The sequence below is a fragment of the Thermobia domestica genome, chromosome 11 (assembly GCF_964235325.1).
Source record: "Thermobia domestica chromosome 11, izTheDome1.hap1.1, whole genome shotgun sequence".
Classification (NCBI taxonomy): Eukaryota; Metazoa; Arthropoda; class Insecta; order Zygentoma; family Lepismatidae; genus Thermobia; species Thermobia domestica.
Window position 1 is genome coordinate 963,957 of NC_137464.1, and position 24,170 is coordinate 988,126.

Genomic DNA, 24,170 nt, shown 5'->3' on the forward strand with positions numbered 1-24,170 from the left:
TTAATAAACCATTAACTAAGGTTCAGACATACCCAAACTTCAAAGAATCTGATTCACCAACTCACTCAAAATATCAGTTTTTGAAATTTTAAAGAAAAATGTATTCTTTTAAAACACACTTATAAAATGTTTACATCTTATACTAAAAATGTGGGTGCACATATAATTTGATCATATTCAAAATGATGAAATTGGTAAATCAATGTTTTTTGTTTTTTAAAAATTAAAAACTAGTTTGTAATACCAAATAACTCCTTTGGGACTACACAGATAAAATTTCAAAAGTATGATATCCGCTTCATTTATCCCACTTTTACATAATAAACTACGGATTCCCATACTACGTTGGGGCGTCACCTATCCCAGTACGGAATTTAAAATCAGAATTACTTATATTTAATTTAATTAAAGATGTAAAAATATGTCAAGATGTCATACGAATCCGAGCCTTCCCACATAGCACACTACTACGTCCCTGGGATGTTCCATTTTGATCCCAATCATCCCATTCGGTTCCCGGGATTATCGGGACAATGAGAAGACATCCCATCGACGTCCTGCATGGGACGTCCTGAAGGATTCCCATGTAGGATGTCCCAGATGGGAAAGGAGGTCCGAGGGAAAACCAATAGACATCCCTTCGTGGTCCCGTTGAATGTCCCGTATCCCAGGATATTAGCGGACATCTGGATCTCCCGCGGAAATCCTGTGGATGTCCCGGGAGCACATTCGGATAATCCCGGGATGTCCCGTCGTCCGTTGCGGGCTCAGTCTCGGACATCCCGTGGACGTACTTGTACTATATGGGTTACATATCACACACACTATAGTTGAGAATTTCAAATTATTTATGAAAATAATATGTATTTTTCTATTAATTCCAAAATATTTAAAGAGATCCTAATGAATATGCTAAAAAAAACTATCAAATTGATTTTCTGTATATATATTACCACTGTCAAAAGTTTTTAAACATAACAACGGATTTTTGTAAGCATCTACTGTGATCCTATTATTTTGGCACAAGAACTTTACCGCTGTGGAGCAAAGATACTCCTGCCTAAAACATACAATTTGACAACACTTGAATCGAAATGAAATGAAATGAAATCTTTGAGTTTTACGTCCCACGGTTATGCCGGTTAGGCTAAAGGAGACGGTGATGATGAGAGATGAGTGAAATGGTGGAATGAAGAAAGTGGGAGGAAACGGAAGAACCCCGAGAAAACCCACGAGCACGATGTTTGTCCACCACAAAGTTCACTTGGCGGGGGCTGGGAAACACTTGAATCGAATCTAAGATGGACTGCAGATGTTATATAACAAATTATAATTCTTAAACCTGAAGCCAAAAAACACAGTTTGATATAGATATTGCATAATATAAACAAGAGTGTAGAAGGTGAGGCACGATATTAGCTTGGTTTGAAAAGTGTAGACGTAGAGGGTAAATGCAATGACAGAAATTTGAAAGAGAAATATTTTTCCAAATTTTGCACTTTTCTATGCGATGTAGATATGCTGGCATTTAAAAAGCCCAAAACACCATTCTTTGAAAAATCTTTACGAGGGTCAAAATATATATCTTCTCTGCCCAATTGTCTCTCAGTGGAAGGCTATATGTAATGCTCGTCGTTACTATTTCAACGAGCAATAATGGAGCATGCGAAACCACTGTAAACAGTTTTCAAAGTATGGTACTTTTGGCGTTTTAAACGCAAGCATATCAACAAGATATAAAGAATGGCAAAATTTGAAGAACTACTTCTTCTATGAAATTTCTGTCATTGCACTGACCCTCTATGTTTACACTTTCCAAACAAAACCAATATCTTGCCTTACCTTCCACATTCGTGTTTATATTATGCAATATCTATATCAAATTGTACTTTTTTGGCTTCAGTTTTAAAAATTATAATTTGTCATAACATCTGAAGTACCTCTTACATTAGATTCGATTCAACTGTTGTCAAATTTTATGCTAAAGGCAGGAGTATCTTTGATATACAGCGGCAGAGTTCTCGTGCTAAAATATGATCACAGTAGATACTAAAATCCGGTATGTTTTAAAACTTTTGAACGGTAGTGTATATATATATATATATATACAGAGTGTTAATGAACTATACCGACAAACTGTAAGAGATGATTCCTCACATCAAAATAAAATTTTAAAAAAATCATATGGACCTATGGCGAGAAAAGTGCATAGTTTCAGAGCTAGGACTGTCCAAAATCGCGAAAAAGCCAAATTTCAACAGGTCCTATTTCGAATCCCAGAAACTGTGGATCGTGGTCCCTATGAACATAAAGGAAGCCACGTATACACAATCCAAAAATGCATATTTCGTCAATTTTCAATAGGTGCACATGGCATCCCCTATAGGATATAATTCTCATATATGCTCTCAATAGACTTTTTAGATATACCCTGATTTCAAGGAGAGTCCAAAGTAGGCAGGAGGTAAACCTTGACAACAATGGACATCCAGATCGGAATAACGTGTGATGCGATGTGCTTCGTCGCGGTATATTTCACGTTTTCTTCACTTATGAGTGTGAAACAAAACATTGCAGAATGCGTTCTTCCGAGTACGAAGACCGTGCTACTGACGATCCTTAACACTTCCGACATCGCGCCAACGGGTCTTATGTTCACTGCTATCAAAGCTTATCGTTTTCTTACTTTGGACCAATCATAAAGTCAGAGCATATCTCAAAATTCGGTTGATGGCATGTCTGGGAATTTCACCCTGTATGGAATACTCTGTACACGCATTGAACATTAATGAAATATACATTTTTGGATTGCGTATGCGTGACTCCCTTTACGCTGATAAGGACCACCATCCACAGTTTTTCGAATTCGAAATAGAGCCTGTTGAAATTTGGCTTTTTCGCGATTTTGGACAGCCCTGGCTCTGAAACAATGCACTTTCCCCCATAGGTCCATATGAACTTTTTATCTTATATTGATGTAAGGAATCACCTCTTAAAGTATGTCAGTATAGTTCATTAGCACCCTATATATGCCCTATACATATGAATGAGCACACACGAAAATATGACATACAAACGAAGACACGTCTCTAAAAGTTTGGGAATCCCTGATAAAAGTAATATTACTAAAGTAGTCAAGAAACTATTACTTAATGATTATCAATTAAATTATTTCTTAAATTACGTTATTGAAACATTTATGCTCTAGAATTATTTTTATTCTGCTTTCTAATACACATGTGCATTGTAATAATGTAATATAAACATAATAATTCGACCACATATAGTTACATAAATTATATACATATCCTGCAACTATTTACATATTTTCGCAGAGTTCCTTTATTCTGAAAGCAGAAGTAAAAAATAAATAAATAATTAAATTATGTTTTTAATGCCAAGATCGTGTCTGTTACACAAAATTATGACTGACATAAATACAGTGCGAATAAACTAAAGTATTGTGTATATATATTTACAGAAAACTAATAATACTTTGTTTAGTACACTAAACACAATTTTTCTCACATCAAAACACATGTATAACCCAATTTAACGATAAATCAAAAAATGAAAGCAATAAATCAGGTAAATACCATCTTTGTATAGGAAATGCATTTGTTATTGCGTTTGCTGACTCATTCTTAAGTTACTGTGAAAGATATGCACTAAAAAGACATTTTTAAAAATAGTGTCAACAAAGGTTTTATCATTAAAAACATACTTATGTACATTGCAATGGGTTACAGCTAATTTGTACAATATAATCTCCTCTCAACTGAACACCTCATTCTTAGCATTTCTTGTGTTACAGATTTTATGCGGAAAAATTTCCCGTTTTTTTTTTCAAGTTTCGATCGTAAGAAACTTCGTGATAATTACCGTACATGCACTGAGAAAAATCCGTTATCCGGACAAGATGTGTTGTACAAATATACGGAATCCTTATGCTTATCACGGAAATCAGTAAGGAGTATACATTATCTATATGCTACATACTTTCCCCGCTTCGGTGTTACATCATGCCGTTGCAGGATGTATGACGTCTAACAGTATTCCGTATATTACATACATATACGTATGTTACATACGACCATCTGTATGTGGGATTCTGACCGTCTATATACTAGTTCTTTCGTTCGTACCGAAAGGACATTTATTCGGAACACGTATACAGAAAGTACGTATAAAATATACTTTTTTAAGTTATACGTTTACGTTTGCTGTACGTTAAGTCTAAACAGTACAGAATTTAAATATGCAACCTACGTTTTTACCTACGCCACATCCGGTTTTTTTTTTTTTTTTTTTTTTTTTTTTTTTTTTCAGTACGTATGAACAAGTTCGTGCGATTGACAACATCGGTTTTATCAAGTGTAAAAGCAAATAGTTTTGGATTAATGAAAGTCCCAATAACCCCATAACATTAAAAAATGTACAAAAAAAATATTCGGAAAGTTATAGTCTTTACCTTTAGCATCAAATACCTAGGTATACAAATTGCAATTAAATATGGGACACGATATCTAAGAAATTACCACAAGACTTTGCTGTTCCACTTTACTCAGTGTTGCCAACTGGTCATAATTAAAAATGCTCACCAAATAAGGATTCAAAATTCACCGGAAACCCACTACATAAAGTTAAAAATATATTATTATTCATTGTCTCGTTCGATTTTGTGGACGTTAAAAGAGTTAATTAAAATTTTAGTTTGTACGAATTACATTATTATAAATTTACCTTCATTAATTACATGAGTAGCAGGATATACTGCCTATTTCTAGTATAATTCCCTGGCCCCGTCCCAGCTAACGCGAGTTTGCAGTAGGCATTACCGTATTCATTAGTTTTCTCTGGGTTCTGTTATTTCACTCCTACATTCTCATTCCAAAAATTCTTCCATAGTCATTTACTTGTGTTTCTCATTTAAATTACTTGTTTTACAAAAGGACAAACTGAAAGATTTTATTTTCATTTCAGAGCAAAACTGTTAATGACTTGGTAGGAAACAGCTAAATTGGCAACCACGATTTGGTTCTTTTGATGGAATTTTCGATTGTATTTTGCATAATGGCTCACGACTTTTCATAATTATGAATGAAACCTTTATTTTTAGCACAGAAATTGTTGTTGTTAGTTTGTTGGCGTAGACGTGAAACTTTACTCATTCTCAAACAAAGATGTGGCCGGGTTTAAATCCGTTGACCCGATGGCCATTTTTAATCATCACACAATTTGCGAACTACTCACAAAACTTTTTCTATATTTTGTAGTCAAGTGTTCCCATTACCAATACGTTCTGTGACTAGTAATCGCAATTATTCCATTGATGATTACGCAAGATTTTTTTTCTCCAAGGGGGATTTGAATAATCGTCGGTAATAGATGCTGTAGCGAAAACACTACTGTCTGGCTCAAATTTCTTGACGTTTTAAGGCGTGACTTTTTTCCCCTTCTTTTTACAACATCAAATGAAAATTACGTGAGATTGTCTAATGCTCGATGCTTGGCAGAAATATTATTCGCACTCAAAAATGCCTTTGTTAATATAATGTTAGTGTATGCTTAGGAGAAAAGAAAATCGTTTCTAAATAATTAGACGAGAAAAGCATGATTCTACGTAGAGTGTTCATTATATTATTTAAAGATTGTTTCTTTATATACAAGTCAATCTAAACCAGTGTTTATTCTTTCACCTTCTTGATTTGAAGCATTAACTTCATTCTCCCATCTGTGTTTCACAAAAGAAACGTTTCACGTTATACTTGTACACAAAAGGAAATGAAATCCGACAACACCGCTCTTACGCGCCATTGGCTTTCACCAAACGCCAAGAGGTTTGAGTCGGACAGTAGTAAACCACATCGAGGATTGGAGCAATGAACTACTCTTAGGTTGCCAAATATCATAAGGATAAAAAAAAAAGTTGGGGTATTTAAGATCGGCACGACACGTCACTTACATGGCCGATACATCCAGAGTACTTACAGCTTCTAGTTAGGAAGAGGGCAAGATACCCTTGAGTATACCAAAGAAGTGAGTTGATAAAATATCTTGGGAGGTACGTAATAATAACCCACAGTGAATACCCACAGGCTTGGCACAAAACATAATCGATAAGAGTTTTCTTTGTGTGGCGATGAACCTTCGGAGTAATTAACTCATAGCTAGAGTTAGCTTTAAGTGCAAGATGATATAGTGCTGCCAAAGTTTCTTGATTCGTGGCAAAAATGCGAACTAAAACTCACCCTCGACACACCCACGCGTTGAGCCAATAAAGGTGCAGCCGTTGCCAAACGAAAGAGCCTTGCAGCCGTGGGAGTGGAATTCCTTCAGCCGATAGCAGCGCTTGGAACGGAAGACTACGTGTCAAGTCAATGTGGTATAACTATAGTCAGTATTTCTTCTTGGGCATGAGTGCCCACAGACAAGTTTCAGGTCACAGGTTGTGCCCATGAGATTATTTAATGGGACAATTTTTCATTGAAAATGGTACAATTTGGGGGAGGAAGGTAAGCACGTTGCAGTGATATCTTTGAAAAGGAAGTTATTGAAGGAAACCGTCGACAACAGGTTGCCATACACTTTCCTTACATAATCTCTGACAGGAGAAATTTTTGAGGAACGCTATCCAATTTCATTCAGTAATTTATCTTCCAAAGACACCACTACCACATGTTGTATACCATTGGAAAGGTCATCCACTCACTATTCAAATGCGCTGTGTCTCACCTCTGTAGAATAACTACAGTGTCAGCAATAAATAATTTCATACAACATAAGGTCAGAAATGGTTAATCTTTGAGCTCTGAAACTATTGACAATAGGACACACAGTTATAGGAACTTTTTTTTTTAAAACTTAGAATGACCTCCCCTGTCATCTTCCAAAAGAAACGCGATTTCTTCTAGGGACACCCTGTATATATTAAACTGAATCAAATACTATAGATTAGTGATTGCCAAATTCTTTAAATTAAGGGGCCGCATCGTGGAAATTTCTATGTGGCGAGGGCCACAACTTCATATAATACTTTACGTTTATAGTATACACTCATGGCAACCTAGCGCAGAAATCCTCAAATTTACAGATCGATGATCAAAACACCGACATTCTAACCACAGAGAACGAAACATCGACACTGAAAACATCGATATAGCGAAAATCATATTTCAAGAGAGTCTAACCTAACCCAACTTTATCTAACCTTACCTAAACGGCATTTTTGACGTGTCGGTGTTTTGTTGTCTGTTGTGAGTCTCGAGGTATTGGCCACAGCCCCAAATTTACATGATTCAAGATCTTTCTCAGAGAATATTAGTTGAAAAAAGATAATATTTATTTCAAATAATAACATGATACTCAGATTTAGAAGGAGTCACATTTCAACTAACTTTCTGTCTAAATCTTTATGTTCCTAACAGGGGCGGATCCAAGACCGACTTCTTGGGGGGGAGGGTTGTAATACTGCTACTAAGAGCTACTTTTAAGAGCTCCAAACTCTGGGATGGGTTTTATTTATATATATAAAATAAAATAAAAGTTTCGATCGCCCCCTGGATCCGCCACTGGTTCCTAATAAAATAAAATGTCATCACTTATCTTCTCGAGGGCTGCACGCTAAGACCTCGCGGGCAGAATGCGGCCGGCGGACCCGTAGTTGGCCATCCTGCTATAGATTAACAGCAAAAATGCAATACTTCAGCTTCTAGTTAGGTTGATATATTGGTTAGCTTCGTGTATCTTGCGACACGGTTTTAGAGTTAAAAATATATATTTTGTGTTAATAACGAATAATAAAATTGCTGAATACATGTGAATTATAATTTATTAAGAGAAAAATTTGCGCTTAGAACACAGAACTTATATCGTTGAATGCACATGGTGTGGAGGAAATAAGCATAACCACGATTAAAAGAACACACACACGCTGCGTTAACTCCATCGTAATCTTTACTGCAATTCCTTCTATAAGGCTTTTGTCTTTTACAAAAAAAAGCTCATTTTTTTAAAACAAAAAAGAAAAAAATGCAATCTAACGAATCACGCGATGAGTCGAACGAACAGCCTCAAAACGAATCTATCTTTCCCATCGTTTTGGTTCGCTGACTGTTCCTCGCCAGACATTTTCATTTAACCAGACATCCATCGGTTCTACAAGAAATCACACAAAAACATCATAGCTCGTTCATGAACACAAGAGTCATTTTTTTTATTATTATTGTTTGTTATAGAGTAAACTTAGCTAAAACCAGTTATATTTGTTGTTGTAAATAAACATTCTGTCTAATTCTAGTAATGTAACAAAGTTGTTTAGACGAAAGATAATTTTTACAAAATGATATTGAATTTCTTAAAAGGAAGCTTCGTTACCTTATAAAAAGTGATATAGGCAGAGCTACTAAGGAAATCCAAATTTCCATACCCTAATCTAAAGGAGGGGAATCTCCTATTAGTTCAGTACCTGCCAGACAGAATACTTAATAATAATAATAATAATAATAATAATAATAATAATAATAATAATAATAATAATAATAATAATAATAATAATAATAATAATAATAATAATAATAATAATGTTTTTGCCTAAGGAATTATTCTTGCATTCAAAAGTGGTTTTTGGTTCAAGAAATAAAATTTTCGCAATGGAACACTTGAACATTGAAAAATATTGTGTAGCACATGCAGCAGTTTAAGATTATAGGGAATTGCTGTTCAACTCTAAAACATTTGTTCGTATGTCATGTTAGTTTGATTTGATTTGATTTAATCTTTAGTTTAGCTTCCCTTTCAGTAGCGAGGCTATATAAGACGTGGACCTACAGTTTAATGTGGAATTCCAAACCACAAGAGCTCCCATTCGGAATTCGACTCAGCTCTGCCACACCAAAGGTATATACGCTAACCGCTTAGCCACGAGGGAGCTAGTACGTCATGTTAGTGTTGGATGGTTTGGTGGATTTGGAGTTTTGCGTTCCTTTCAGCACTGAGACCGCATGAGACTTGTACCTAACGTGGATCCGGGCATCGAACCTACTTAGAACCACGAGGAAATTCTGATGGTTTGGAATTTAGCGTCCTTTTTTTAGTACCCAAAGTTATATGAAACTTAAATCTATAATTTAACGTAACCGACATGGCCTCCCACCTAGAATCGAACCTGGATGTACGAAGAGGTTTGCAGTAGAAAAGAATTTAACTTCATGGACATCGCTTGTGTCTTAACCGAGTATTCTGCCCAATGACAGGTTTCAGCCCACTTACTCAGCATAACTTTTGGGGACACTAAGACAATAGGACTGGAGCAGGGTAGCCAATTCATATCTTATGTAATCAGGGCCGGCTGGCTCTACCTTATTTGCAACACGTACATTTGCACGGGACGGTAAGTTTCGGGGGCGGCAAAATCTGTCTTCGTGATGATGGTAGTTAAATTTACTAACATTTGCAACCTGATCTCCTATTTGAATACTACATTCATAACTCATATTAAATGGAAGAGTAGCGAACACCTGTTCTATTTAGTTAGCTATCACAGTTTTGATATGAAAACTAGTCTTATCTTTGTCTCAAACAAGTTCCTTATCATTGAAGATGGAAACATTTTTTTTAACAGATGTAGAACAAAAATCAAGAAATAAAGATAAAAGAGTTAACTGCACTGGAATTGCAAACTGAAATATTGAGATTGAAGCTCGATATTAAATTCTACAAGAAGGATTATCATCTTTCCTCTGCAGGTGTTTGCTTTATCTTTCACTAACACAATAAATGTTATTTGAAGGGAAAAAACAAACACAATGAGATTATACTTATAGTGTTTAGGGCTTTCTGAGTGTCAGTGCACTTTCCCTCCCCTTCGTTGTTCATGATTGGACAGAATACTGAAAATCGTGGCTTTTAAGTCATGTTCTTTCTGGAGAAAGGGGTCGACATTTGATGTAATTGCACCGGGTGGGAAATTGCCTAGGGCCGGTCCTGTATGTAGTTCAAAAGGACATAAGATGTACTTACATATCAATTAATATTCATCCGATAGAAGGCGCTCATGACTTTATTTCAGAACTAAAAATGACAGATTCTTGACAGGTGCAAATTACGTCTTGTCAATTGCCTAACTCGGAGGAAAGTGACTAGAATTTAAAGTCCCTTTCATCATCGAGCCTACATGAGAGGACCTACGGGAATCCGAAACACGTAATGCCTTCAATTCTCTCCACGGGACTTGAACCCAGGACCCAGAACTGCACTTAACGCAAGAACACTAACCACTAGATCGGCTCAGAGGGCGTTCGTTTTCAACATTGAGCCTATATGAGGTGTAGACCTACAGTTTAATGTGAAACCCGAATCACATGAGATCCATCAGCCTTCGAACCCGAGCATTTCGAGCCGAAAGCCCGTATGCTAACCAAGTCAGGTATCTTAATTAAATATTCTGTCAGAATACAGGTTCTATCCCACTTACCCCTCAGAAACTGAGGTATTATATAACGTTACAAGAAAGTAAGGCAATATCTGTTTGTTTACGCCAATAAAATGATACTATACTAATAAGATTGTATTTCTACATACAATTCTGTAAGAAAGCGTGTTTGTGTGAATTATCAGCTTGTTTTTTCTTTTTCTTCTTTTTCTCAATTGATAAAGAGATTGACGACAAGGAACATAAATTATTTTGACTTCTCCCAGACGGATTGTTGTCACTCTCAAAGCTCATATATCATTCGCTCTTTTCTTATAAACCTTGGAAAAGTAGACTTAAGCACGAAGCATTAGCAAAATTTACAACGTGTTGCTTCAAATACATTATTCTCGCTTTCAACCAGTGTTGCTGTCAAAAGATCATCAACATCGGCAGGAAAAATATTATGCTTCTGTTTTATCTTTTAAAATGTTACTTAAATGGCTCTCCATATCAGGCGGATTCAAAATGGCGGACACTCAATATTTGATGTAGTTTACGAATTTATTAGTAAAGTTTTAATTAAATGGGATACTCAACTTATTTTTGTTATACATAAACATACTTTTTAAATTATATATTTTTGAAACGTCTCTTTAATGCGTTTCACGTGATACAACTCATTTACAGAATAAACTCTTACCTTGAACGTCTAACGAACTTAAGATCTCGGAAGATCGAAATGTCCACGGGAGCCCCACTTCGTGGAAATCCACATACCACGGAAACTGGGCTTCCTGCAGTATTCCTGTGGGACATTTCTAGGCTTTCTTCAGGATAATCATGAGACAATTTTTGTACATCCAAATATTGTCTCGTTACTGTTATATGGCGGGACATCAAATGAAAACCGAACTCTCTCCGTAAAACACATTCCTCGTAAAGGTTGGCGACACAGTTGTTACTTATATCGATACTGCCCTCTCTTAGGAGGAGAAATGCATAGTGACAACTCACAGGTACACACAGTTGCTCGTTTATTGCTCTATAGGTGAGCGTATGAAAAATGTGTTCGTCCAGCATAAAAATGGAGGCAAGCAAAGAGCAAAGATGTGTGATATATTTTTTTGGTGGCTAAAGGTGTAGGAACACGCGAATCTTACCGTCGCATGTCTGCTGTGTATGGCGAACACTGAATGTCACTAATAAGTGTTCAGGAATGGCATAAGAGATTCCGAGAAGTACGCACATCACCCCATGACAATTCGCGCCCAGGACAGACCCATAGAGCCATTACCCCTGATGTGATTGCACGGATTCATTAACACCCTTAGCCACGAAAAAAATGAACCACATCTCTCTGCTCTTCTTTGCTTGTCTTCATTTCTATGCTGGACAAACACACTTTTCACTACGCTCCCTACAGAGCAATAAGCGAACAACTGTGTGTACCTGTGCGTTGTCACTATGCACTTCTCCTCCAGAGAGATGACAGTACCCATAAGTAACAGCAGTGTTGCCAATTTTATGAGGGTGTTCGGTATTTATTTGAATGTCCCTCGTATTACATTGAAATTGAATGGAAATGCCGCAAATATTTCCATTATCCCTAAAGTTTCTACTGTGAGCCCGCCTGGCACGTGTTTGGGGATCTATGGGATATTCCGCTGATATTTCGTTTGTTGAATTTTAGCGTCAAGGGTATATGAGACGTGGACCTAGAGTTTACAATGGAATTTGAACCACCGTAATGAGTTCAAAGACTCTCCCACTGGAAACTGAACCCGAGGCTTACATGAACCATTGGCGTAATTAGGATATTTTGCTGGGGAGAATGGTTCCTTACTTCTGAGAACTGAAAGAACGTTAGACCTACATGTCGTCCAACAGTATTCTAAGACAGCATGGCCCCCTCTAGTTACCTTTATGCCGTGTACCAAAAGCACGCGTACCAGCCACTGTATCAGCGGGAAGGGCGCTTCGTTTATGTGTTGCTTCATTTATGCGTTTATGGGCACTAGAGTTTCACCATCTTTTTTAAACATCTTAGATGCGTGAAGTGGAACTATTTGAAACGAGCATTGCTAATTCTTCTGTTTGACATCGTTTTGAGAAAGGACTAACAATTACCACTTGATTTAAATAAAGACAATGGTAACATATCAACCTCTGTTCGTGCAATAATTATGATTCGTGCTTCAACTACACATGGACAAAATACCAAAGTGGTTGCCAAAATATAGGAATTTCTTATCGTTCACGTTTATAAGCCAACACATCTTTTTTTTTTTTTTTCATTTAGTAAAGTGCGGCTTATACATGGAGAAGAATACGGTACATATATAGCCTATGGTTCTTACAGGTTTCATATACTGTATGTGGTCAATAGCTTATATTACAGTATATATATAATTGAAACTCACTACGTTTGTCACTTCATAACTCTTGAACTACCTGACCGATCTCGATCAAATTTTCAACATAGTTGAGGTTCGAATCTGAGATGTTATTTACCATTCACTTTGACGGTAGAACATAGGGGAGGAGGAGGAGAGGGAGGAAACAAATAAAACTTAAATAACTCTTGAACCATCCGGCCGATCTCTATTAAATTCGCCACATAGATGAGGCTCGCGCCTGGGATGGCTTTTACCATTCCACTTCGACGGTGCAACTTAGGGGAGAGGAAGATATTTAAAAATCGTCGCAAATGACTGATATTAGTATCGAATCCATAGTTTTCGGTGTCGCTGAGATGAACAATGACACTTCCGATACCGTTTAAATTCAAATTCAGCCCCTATTGTCCTTTATGTCCAAAATGAAATGTATTCTTTCCGTGGGAAGAACAGGCATTCTGCTATAATATATATAAGAATACACTTTGAGCTTTAAGAATAAGTGATGGAGCACACGGGGTTGCAGCCTTTATTTCAATATTTTTCTTCTTTTTCAACAGGAAAAACGAAAAAAAAAAAAAGAAAGACGAGTCCAAGAGATATAGGAAGGAAGAAAACTCACACGAGAAACTCTGGTCAGCAGCAAAGATTTCACGAACAGATTGTCTTGGCTTCGATTTCGATCTGAGGTCACGCTTGTAGGATCTTGTAATGACAATATTCAATTCTTACAGTAGCAGAATAAAAGAGAAAAGTAGTTTATACATGTAAAGAGTAGATTCTTAAGTGCACTGCATTGTAATTTTATTATCTGATTTTATATATATATAAAATAATAATTGGCCGAACAAGTATAGCTGAGAATTTTTTTTTTTCCTTGGCACGTTACAGACTTCTTCATAAAGCATAAACGCACCGCACATGAGCAAGCACTAATGAAACAGCATAATTCAGTCTCAAGGTTTAAGTAAATACAAAAAGTTGAACACTATAGAAACAAAATGAAAATGAGCCACCCGTGTCAATCATATCCAATCAGGATTTTGTGGATTCCATTCTGAGTCGATCATATCCAATCAGGATTTTGTGGATTCTATTCTGTGTCAAACTATCCAATCAGGATTTAGTGGATTCCACTCTGTGTCAATCATATCCAATCACGATTTAGTGGATTCCATTCTGTGTCAATCATATCCAATCACGATTTAGTGGATTCCATTCTGTGTCGATCATATCCAATCAGGATTTAGTGGATTCCATTCTGTGTCAATCATATCCAATCACGATTTAGTGGATTCCATTCTGTGTCAATCATATCCAATCACGATTTAGTGGATTCCATTCTGTGTCGATCATATCCAATCACGATTTAGTGGATTCCACTCTGTGTCAATTATATCCGATTATGATTTAGTGGATTCCATTCGATGTCAATCATCAGGATTGCATGGGTCGTTATTTGCAAAAAATAAAGCATGTACAACCTAACCTCTCAATATACCAACATGGCTTCTTGAGAAAGATATGCACTTCTACAAATTTGTAAATTATTATTGACTTAATTGAAAAAAAATTAATAGAAGGTCAAGTTGACGTAATATATACAGGTTTTCACAAACCCTTTGACTTAGTTGACCACGATATGTTAGTAAACAAGTTAACGTTTTTGAATTTTTCTTCATTTTTGGCTTTGTACTTGAATAATCGTCAACAACTAGTGGTTTACAAAAGATTTACATCTGAAAAATTTGCAACACTATCAGTTGTCCCACAAGGTTCAGAAATTGGATCTTTGTTATTCCTTATAATCATTAATGATATAACGGAATATATTAAAAATTCCCAAACATTATTATTCGTAGATGATCTGAAGTTATTTGCTAGAATAAAGTCAAATGATGACTATAAAATTACAAATTAATTTACAAAGTATAAAGACATGTTGTGACATCAATAAATTTACGTTAAATTCACTCGAATGTAAAATCCTTTCCATTAATAGAAAAGAAAACTATGGTACTCTGTTGATGGGATAAACTTTCAGAGACCTGAAATGGTTAAAGATTCAGGACTGAGTTTTGACTCAAAGCTAACATTTACCCGTCATATACAAAACATCACGAATAGTGCATATAAAAATCCTAGCTTCATTCCGCGTTTTGGTAAGGATTTTCAAAACCAATCGACACTTTTGAAGTTATTATTCCTATGTTAATCTCACAATATCTTAGTGTCATTTGGAATATGAATGTTGAAATATTCTAAAATGATAGAATGTGTTCAGTGCAAATTTTTAAAATTATTAATGTACAGGAAAAATAGATCCATATCCTTCATATAAATCTTATACAGAATAAGTAACTTAAATACCTTAACATTAAAACAAAGACGAAATCTCCATGGCTTAATATTTCTTCATAAAATTGTGAATAATAATAATATCGATTCTATTGAGTTAAATTTTAACTTAGTATTGCATGTTCCGACAAACAAAACTAGAACTAACACAAAGGCAAACCTCGACGCCTTATGGTCCGCAGAGCACAGTTTGAGGAGAGCTACTATAGTGAATTTGAATTCGCATTAACAACTTTTTCTGAGCCAGAAAAGAAAGCTCTATGTATGTTATAAAATATTTTAAATTATCTTTTTCCAGACAAAAAAATTCTCACTTTCTTCTAGTTCCAATATAAACTCCCATTTTATAAGTGTTATGAATATTTTCTTTTTATTTCCTTAAAAAAAAATAAAACAAAAAGACTTAAGTGTTTTTAAAAACCTCAAAAACAAATAGTTTATTAATTTCCAAAGAACTAAACTAGTTTTTTGTTTGAAATAACATTATTTATACGGTTCACGAGAAAGATTCAACATGTAAAATATTTACGATTTGTTTATTGCCTTTTTATGGTTACATACATAAAACGTGGACACTGAAATCGACTCTTTTTTTTTTTTTGTCAATGTTAATCGTAAAACAGTTTTTTTTTTTTTGTTATTTTTAAAATCAACTAAACATCGCCGCCTCATCAAAAAATAATATTCAAAATTATAAAACTATTGAAAGATAATTTGACCAAATACAGTATGTGTATTGTTATAAATATTCTAATGGATGAATCCTTATAAAGAAGAACGTTCACATTTTTTTTCTGGCAGAAATATTTCCTGAATATGACTCTTACATTACATTTAATCCTACATAGTATGATTCACAAAAAAGCATCGTTGATTTTCTGAAAACAAGATTTTGAAAGGATTTCTAAATTATTAAAATTTGACCCACCTTCAAGATGCAATTACCAAGCTACTAGCATTAAGAGATAGGATTCAAGGTCTAGAAAAATACGCTGATGAATGCATAATTTAGCTTGCAACAGTGCATTGATTGTACAGCAGGGAATTTATTTACTTTGTGTTATTTTCCAAACTTTCAGTGAGGTGGACAAACACTGTGTGCGTGGGATTTCTCGGGGTTCTCCCGTTTCCTCCCACTTTCTTCATTCTATCATCTCCTTTATTTCTCATCATCATCGTCTCCGTTAGCGTAGCCGGCATAACCGTGGGACGTAAAATTCAAAGATTTCATTTTTCCAAACTTCCAAATGCAACCTGAGATGCGAAATATTACTGAAATAATTAACAATCAACAACAATGGGCAGGGAATGAAAGGAAGCGATTTGGGTTCTGTATAGGGTTGCCAAATTTTGTAAATGAAAAACCGAGACATCAATCTCAGGCTATATATAAGGTCAGGTTTCCTACTTACTTGGTCAGAATTAATTAACTACTAATCTTTTCCAGGTTCTTACTCACAATTTTCCAATTTATTCTATACACAGTTAACACAAATGAAGAATGTAAAAAGGTAACATAAGGAGAGCTGCCTGGCGTCCCCTATTTCGTATCCTGATTTGTTGTGTTTAACAGATCTTAAATATTACGCCAAATACAACACGCCCTCCCATTTGTGATTGAAGGGAGATATATTTTTTCTTCTTTGCGTCATCATCTGAATCAGAAACACTAGTCTAACAGAAATACAAATTTAGAATTTAGCAAGAAAAAAGCACATTTGAAGTATAAAATAACTAGTAGTTAGAGCCCGTCACCGAGAAAGTGATATTCAAGAAATTATTGTCATCCTATGCCCCTAATGAATAGGGTTTTTTGTTTTTTTGTTTGCTTCTGGAAGCGACCTTTTGCTTAGATTCTCCTGACGTCCACCCAATTTTCTTTTTATTTTTAGATATAAATCGCCGATTACCTTTTTTTTTTTTTTTTTTTTTTTTTTTTTTTTTTTTTTTTTTTAAAGCAGGAAAACTTCTAAATGCAATTCACACTCCGCAGATACATCCATTTTCTTTCCATACTGAGGCATACACTAGGCAAATTTGACTACAAACATGCACTTTTAGGTTCATGAACCATAATTGGTATCTATTATATCAGAAACAACAAAATGATTCGAAATTTTAAATTAAATGAAAAAAGCAAACTTTTTCTTTCTCCTATGAACAGTAAACCTAAACTTAAAATATTCAGTAAAATAATAACTCTTAAACATGTAAATATATTAATGTATCCGCTTAATCGAAACGAGTATCAAACAATACACTAAGTCATGTTTCGTTAGTTAAGCATAACCTATTACGCATATACAACACGTACTTCATTCATTAATGCATTTCATTTCGGCAAATTTAAGTCTGCTTTCCTTTGATATAACAAAATCGACGTATAAATAAAGTAATATTTTTAAAAAAACTGCTTTAACGAAAAATGTATCACCGTATATCATATTAAGATTAATTAAATAATTATTTATTTTGATGAGCGTTTGTGTTCTGTAGCTATGTACGAGTTTATCTGACGTAACGAGTAAATATTTATTTCGGATTCGATTTCGTAAAGATGGAATAACAAACTGCTTTCGCGCGTACGTTTTAGCATCAGCGTTCTCACTTATTTCAGGAACGTCACAAATTTCCTGACTTTTTCAAGTTTTCTAGGTCACGATTTACAAATTTCCAGGTCTATATATAATATAATAAATCAACTATATTTTTCCCTCTCCCCAAAATGGGGTTTCTGATCTATTAAGCATGTACAGTCAGTGACAAAAGTTTTCCGTTTAGTAAAATTTATTTTGGGAATAACGGTGGAACGTACACCGTTTTTACCGAGTTTCAAGGCTGGAACGTAAAGAAAATTACGTTTTTCTTTTTAATTTACTAAAAACTGAACTCAAATTGTCCTTCCATTCTGTAAATATTTACGAAACTAATTTCATCAAACGGAATTAACTTTTGTCGCTGAGTGCAGGGGTAAAAGTGGAGCGGAACGCAGGGAACGCTGTTACCCCACTTCCAAAAAAATCGATGGCGTTCCTCCACTTCCTAAAATATCACAATGGGTAAAGATAGGCACGAGGGACGGCGTAACGTCATGCGTCCCTCTACCATTTCAAATCCACTTTTACACCCGGCTGACTGTATACGTATACAGGCCCGTATCCAAGGTGGGTCTGGTGAGCCGGCCCCCCCACCCTAAATTTTTACTGGCTCCCCTAAAATTTTCACGGTAGGCTTGCAAATGAACTATAACATAGTGAAGAACTATAATATGGTTGGATCGCCCCCCCCCCCTAACTTCTACCGGACCCACCCTACATTTTTGGGCTGGCTACAGGCCTGTACGTATATAGGGTGTATGTAAGTAGAAGTTTTGGAAAACAAACGTATTACTTTTATTTTATAAAGTAGCCCCTACTCATAGCCGGGTAAGGTAAAAAGAGAAATGGGTTCTGAGAAACAAAAATCTGTCTTCTCCACGTGTTATCAGCTTTTAGTGAAATCTCCTGATTTTTTCAAGAATCTTCACGAGTAAGCCGAATTCCCTGACTTTTCCAGGTCAGTGGGTACTCTGGGTATACATCTCCCGAGCGCAATTTACGGTGGAGGTGTAGGACCTTTCAAACTGAATCAGCAACGTGAGGCAATAGTAAAAATCTACTTGGGTTAAGAGGTAGTGACATCCAATCTAGAGAGCTAGAAATAACAGAGGGACCAAATATGTCGACCAAATATCTCAACTCTTTAAAATGTTTGGATGGCCATAGCCCTATCGAAGCTATAACTGCAAGGGGCTCAAAAGGCGGATTAAACAATATACAATGATTTTTGATGATTCAAACTAATTGTTTCTACAGTTAACTTTTCTCGCTTTTTTTTTTTTAATTTTATTTCCAAACAAATTCGAAGCTACAAAGACTATTTCAACAAAACATTTGGTGAAGTCAACAAAACATTAGATGTAAAACTAGAACACCAACAGAGCAAGAGGATTTTGGTTTCAAGCTATGAAGAGAAATAGTTGGCAAGCTAATTACAAGAAATAATTCATCCTCACAAACACCGCACGGGAGGCAACACTTTTTTTTTTATTTCCATGCTATGAAACGACCCAAGAATCTGTTTGGGCTACATTTGTCCGTGTGGGAAGAACTGTTGACATATTTCTAACACTCTTCCTGACATGAAAAGCGAGTCTATTGGCTTCAACTGTTTGCATTTGCGAGTAACGTCCAAATGGAAAATAGAAAAGCGTTGGTCAATGGACATATTTTCGCTATTTTTCATACACGATAAAAAAAGTACGTTCTCAATCTTCTCTTTAATTTCATTTGAGGCCATGCGAATCGTTTGTCACAAATCATATAATAACGTACACTGATAACATACTTCCTCAAATAATAATAGTAATAAAAAAAACTTGAGAAACATTTTTCTACTGTGAACCGAGAAAGTTTCTAAAAAACATGTACACTCATGTCCAAAATTACTGCCACATGCCTATAAATATGTTGTTGTAGGAATATAATTTGATAACGAATTCGTCCGGTATTTCTTATAATGTTAGTATGTGTACAATCGGAAAAGACATGTATGTGGCAAATTTCATGTCAAAAGAGCAATAAATAAGAACAATAAAACAAAAATAAAACTTCCTTGTCCATTTAGCAACATTTTGTTTTACTCATTCTAATTTTCGTATTTATAATTCTTTTCTTATTAAATTTACCACGAATATACATTTCTCGATTATACATATAGTACCAGTATTAAAAGTACCTCGCAAAATCATTATCACATTATATTCTTACAAGAAGACAGTTATAGATATGCGACAATCATTTTGGACATGAGTGTACATGATTCATATTTTCAAGAGAACTGCCCGTTCTTGATGGAAGTTACCGGTAAAAATTTTTAAATGCTATCATATAAGCTAAGAAAGGAATGTCTAATTCTTGTATATAGTTTTCTCAAGCTGTACAAAGCTTTCTTCCCTAGATTTTCGCTAAAAGCCAACAAGGAATATTTTCACGTAATTATTCTTGTGTACAGTTTTCTATATTCATATTTTTGAATTTTGCGACATTTATATCTAAATAAATTTAAAAATTTGTGCACTCAGAACATTAGTAATATCACTCAGAATTTACATTACAAATTACTTTTTTTTTCTATTCTTCTTAGTGTATACAAGGTAATGCAGTTTTGCATTTCAATTACACACACACCTTAGTGTGCTGTTTCCTTAGATTGAATTGGATACATTACATGGTTGCTTAAGATTTTTAAAGTTTATTATTATTATTATTATTATTATTATTATTATTATTATTATTATTATTATTATTATTATTATTATTATTATTATTATTATTATTATTATTATTGTTATTACACTGCAAAATGTAGAACTGACGTATATCGTTGCTTCAAATCTTTCATTTTATGTAATTTGTATTTCTTAATGGCTTCGCATACTTTCAAATCATGTTGTATCTTAGATTCAAATGAAAAATGAAATCTTTGAGTTTTACATCCCACGATTATACCGGCTAGGCTAAAGGGGACGGTGATGATGAGAAATTAATGAAATGCAGGAATGAAGAAAGTGGGAGAAAACGGGAGAACCTCGAGGAAACCCCACACACGGTGTTTGTCCACCACAAAGTTCACTTGGCGGGATCAGGGTTTGAATCCGGAATCCCATGCACAAGAGGTGAACCCTCTATCACTGAGCCACTGCGTTCCTATGTTAGATTCAAGCAGACTGCCAAATAGTTCAAAAGGGTAAGAGTGCATTGGTTCAAAACAATTACTGCTGAACCATTTTCCAGTTTTGTTATACCACATATATGAAAAAGATTGAAAAACCGTAGAATAAATTCAATTCATTTGAAAGTATCATCATGAATTGTACAAATAGTGCAATATTTAACGTCAGAAGAATCCGGGTTCAAACTCTGATATAGTTTTCGACGAGGAATTTCTGTATAGACAACTTTTGTTAAAATATTACATCATAGTAAAGTTACCTTAGAAAAAAAAAAAGAAAGAAAGAAAAACGCCCAAGTCGACAAGCTTACGTATCTTCTACCTTTTCTCCAATTATCTCAAGTATTGTGAGATGGAAGAGCAAAGTGCAAGGGTACTAATGAAAGTAGCGATCAATCAATATTGTTAATATTTTATTAAATATAATAGGCCTATTATACTAAAAATCCATCACATTTCTTCCAGAGCCCAGAATATACATATATAGAAAGTTGTTTTTTTTTTCGAATTTGAGTTCTTCAGGCGATTTATGTGTCTGAAACTAGCTTTAACCCATTTTACTGTACTTTTCTTGCTTTGATATTCATCTTTACTATTATTAATATTATTATTATAGGTGCAAACACATGAATTTCCTTTTTCTTGATAGGAATATGATTAAACCACTAGGACAACTAAAATCTATTATTGTCATGGAGTAACTAGCTTGTGTATCGATTAGTTATGCCCTATCCGATAGGTAGTCCATTATCTTACATTGTTTTCTTCAAATTTTGGAAGAAAAATTATTTAAATGCCATAACAATTTATTGCCAAAGTTAAAACTAAACAATGCTTGTGTATCGATTAGTTATGCCATTATTTGATAGACAATCATTATCTTACATTGGTTGCTTCAAATTTTGGAAGAAATTTTATTTAAATGCCATAAGAATTTTCCGGCAAATTTGAAACTAGAAATGTTTGTGTATTATTAATTATGCCATTATCTGATAAAGTCCATTATCTTACATTGTTTTTCTTCAAACTTTGGAAGAAATGTTTAAAGATCATAACGATATACTGCCAAAATTGAAACTAAACAATGCTTGCAGATATATCGATTAGTTATGCCATTATCTGATGGACAATCCATTATCTTATATTGTTCTCTTCAAATTCTGGAAAGAATGTTATTTAAATGCCAAAAGAATTTACCGCCAAAATCGGAACGAAAAAGGTTTGTGTATCGATTAGTTATGCCATTCTCTGGTAGATAATCCACTTATTTTCTTCAAATTTTGGAAGAAATATTGTTGAAATTCCCTAAGAATTTACCGTCAAAATGGAAACTAAACAATGTTCGTGCATCGATTAGTTCTGACATTATCTGATGGACAAACATTGCTTAGTTTTAAATTTGGAAAATGTTATCAGTAAATTTTTTAAATGAAATTTCAAGGAAAATATCTTCCAAAATTTCAAGGACACGATTTCAGATAATGGATTGGTTATGCCTTAATCCGATATGATAAATATGTATATTTCCATGGCGATGTTTTCTAATAAAACAAGAATTTTAGAAATGATAAAAAAAAATGAAAAAAAAAAAGATTGCAATATTGGCCAATAATCTGTTTTTGGATCAGGGGCCACAAAATTTTTGAACGATCCCTAAATCGAGTTTTTGTACTTTTTTATTTTTATTTTTTTTTATTTTTTATTTTTATTATTATTTTTTTTTACGGAATAAGGACATCATACTGAGTTAAGTGATAGATTGAGTTTGGCTACACCATATGTAGTTCTGCAGACATAAGACCTACAAGAAATTTTTTGATTGAAATATATTGGATCTTAGGATCCAAAAAAATAAAAATTAAAAGAGGAAAAAAATACCGATGAGACAATTTTGGTGATGAGGTCGAACTCTTTTCAATAGAAACGAATACACTTTCCGAGACGAGACAGCCTCCAACTGTTGTCTCGTGAGGAATTCTATGATTAACTTTGTGGTCTCGCGTAAGCAATTTGGTTAGAACCAGCAGATCGCTCAAACACGAGATTTCCTCTTCTATAGAAATTCAGTGATAATTAAATAAAATTAACTGTTTCCATGTAATCAAGCAGTTAATTTTAAATATCTTGTGTAAATGACAAGTTTGAAATGGCAACATGTCCCTATCTGGAAGGTAATTGAATATATACAAATGTTTGATCGTGTCCAAAATTACTGACAGATATCAAACATTCCCCAACACTTAAAAATACGAATGAATGAAGTGCCTGTCCCTCAGAGCGACATTCTTTGTTTCAAACAACAGATTTTTTTGACAAGTTTCCTCTCCAGGGACACTGTTAATGGTTACAAGTTTGAGTTACATCCCCCGCCCACCGCTCCTAAAAGTTCTATTTACATTTTACATAAACATTTTTTGTCTGTGGCTAACGACATTGTTGTGTAAATTATCTACATTCTATATTACTTCTATTATCAGCATTTAACGGTAAAAAAAGAAAGAAACTAAATATAAAGATGAGAAAATACCAACCTAGAGGATAATTTTGGACCAAATACCGATCTAGCGGATAATTTTTGAGCAAATACCAATCTAGAGGGTAATTTTTGAGCAAATACCAATGTAGATGATAAGTTTTGAGCAAATACCAATCTACAGGATAATTTTTGAGCAAATACCAATCTACAGGATAATTTTTGAGCAAATACCAATCTACAGGATAATTTTTGAGCAAATACCAATCTACAGGATAATTTTTGAACAAATACCAATCTACAGGATAATTTTTGAGCAAGTGCCAATCTACAGGATATTTTTTGAAGAAATACCAATTTACAGGATAATTTTGAGCAAATACCAAAATAGAGAATATTTTTTGAGAAAATCTAGAACCTAAAATTTGAATATGCCTGAAAACCACGCTATCATTTAACAAGAAACTGATACTGGAGTATACTTTTATGAAGCTTTTCAATATAATTCGAGCAAGACGACATACAATTAGTGAATGAAATGTATATGAAATGAAATCTTTGAGTTTAACGACCCACATTTTGTTGTCTTTAGACTAAGAGAGACGCATGACTAAGGCAAGTGAATGATGATGGAAGAATTGGTGGAATGAGAAAGTGGGAGGAAACGGAAATACCCTGAGAAAACCCACGGACAGGATGTTGTCCACCATAAACTTACTTGGCAGGGGAATCGAACCAAGACTCCACGCACCAGACG

The 24,170-nt window shown here is 34.6% G+C and overlaps 1 protein-coding gene across 1 annotated transcript in view; it reads right to left on the minus strand.

Moving 5' to 3' along the window:
• hth (Meis homeobox homothorax) overlaps positions 1 to 24,170 on the minus strand; it is a gene marked incomplete in the record, with an annotated part of 832,122 nt that overhangs the window by 781,933 nt on the left and 26,019 nt on the right.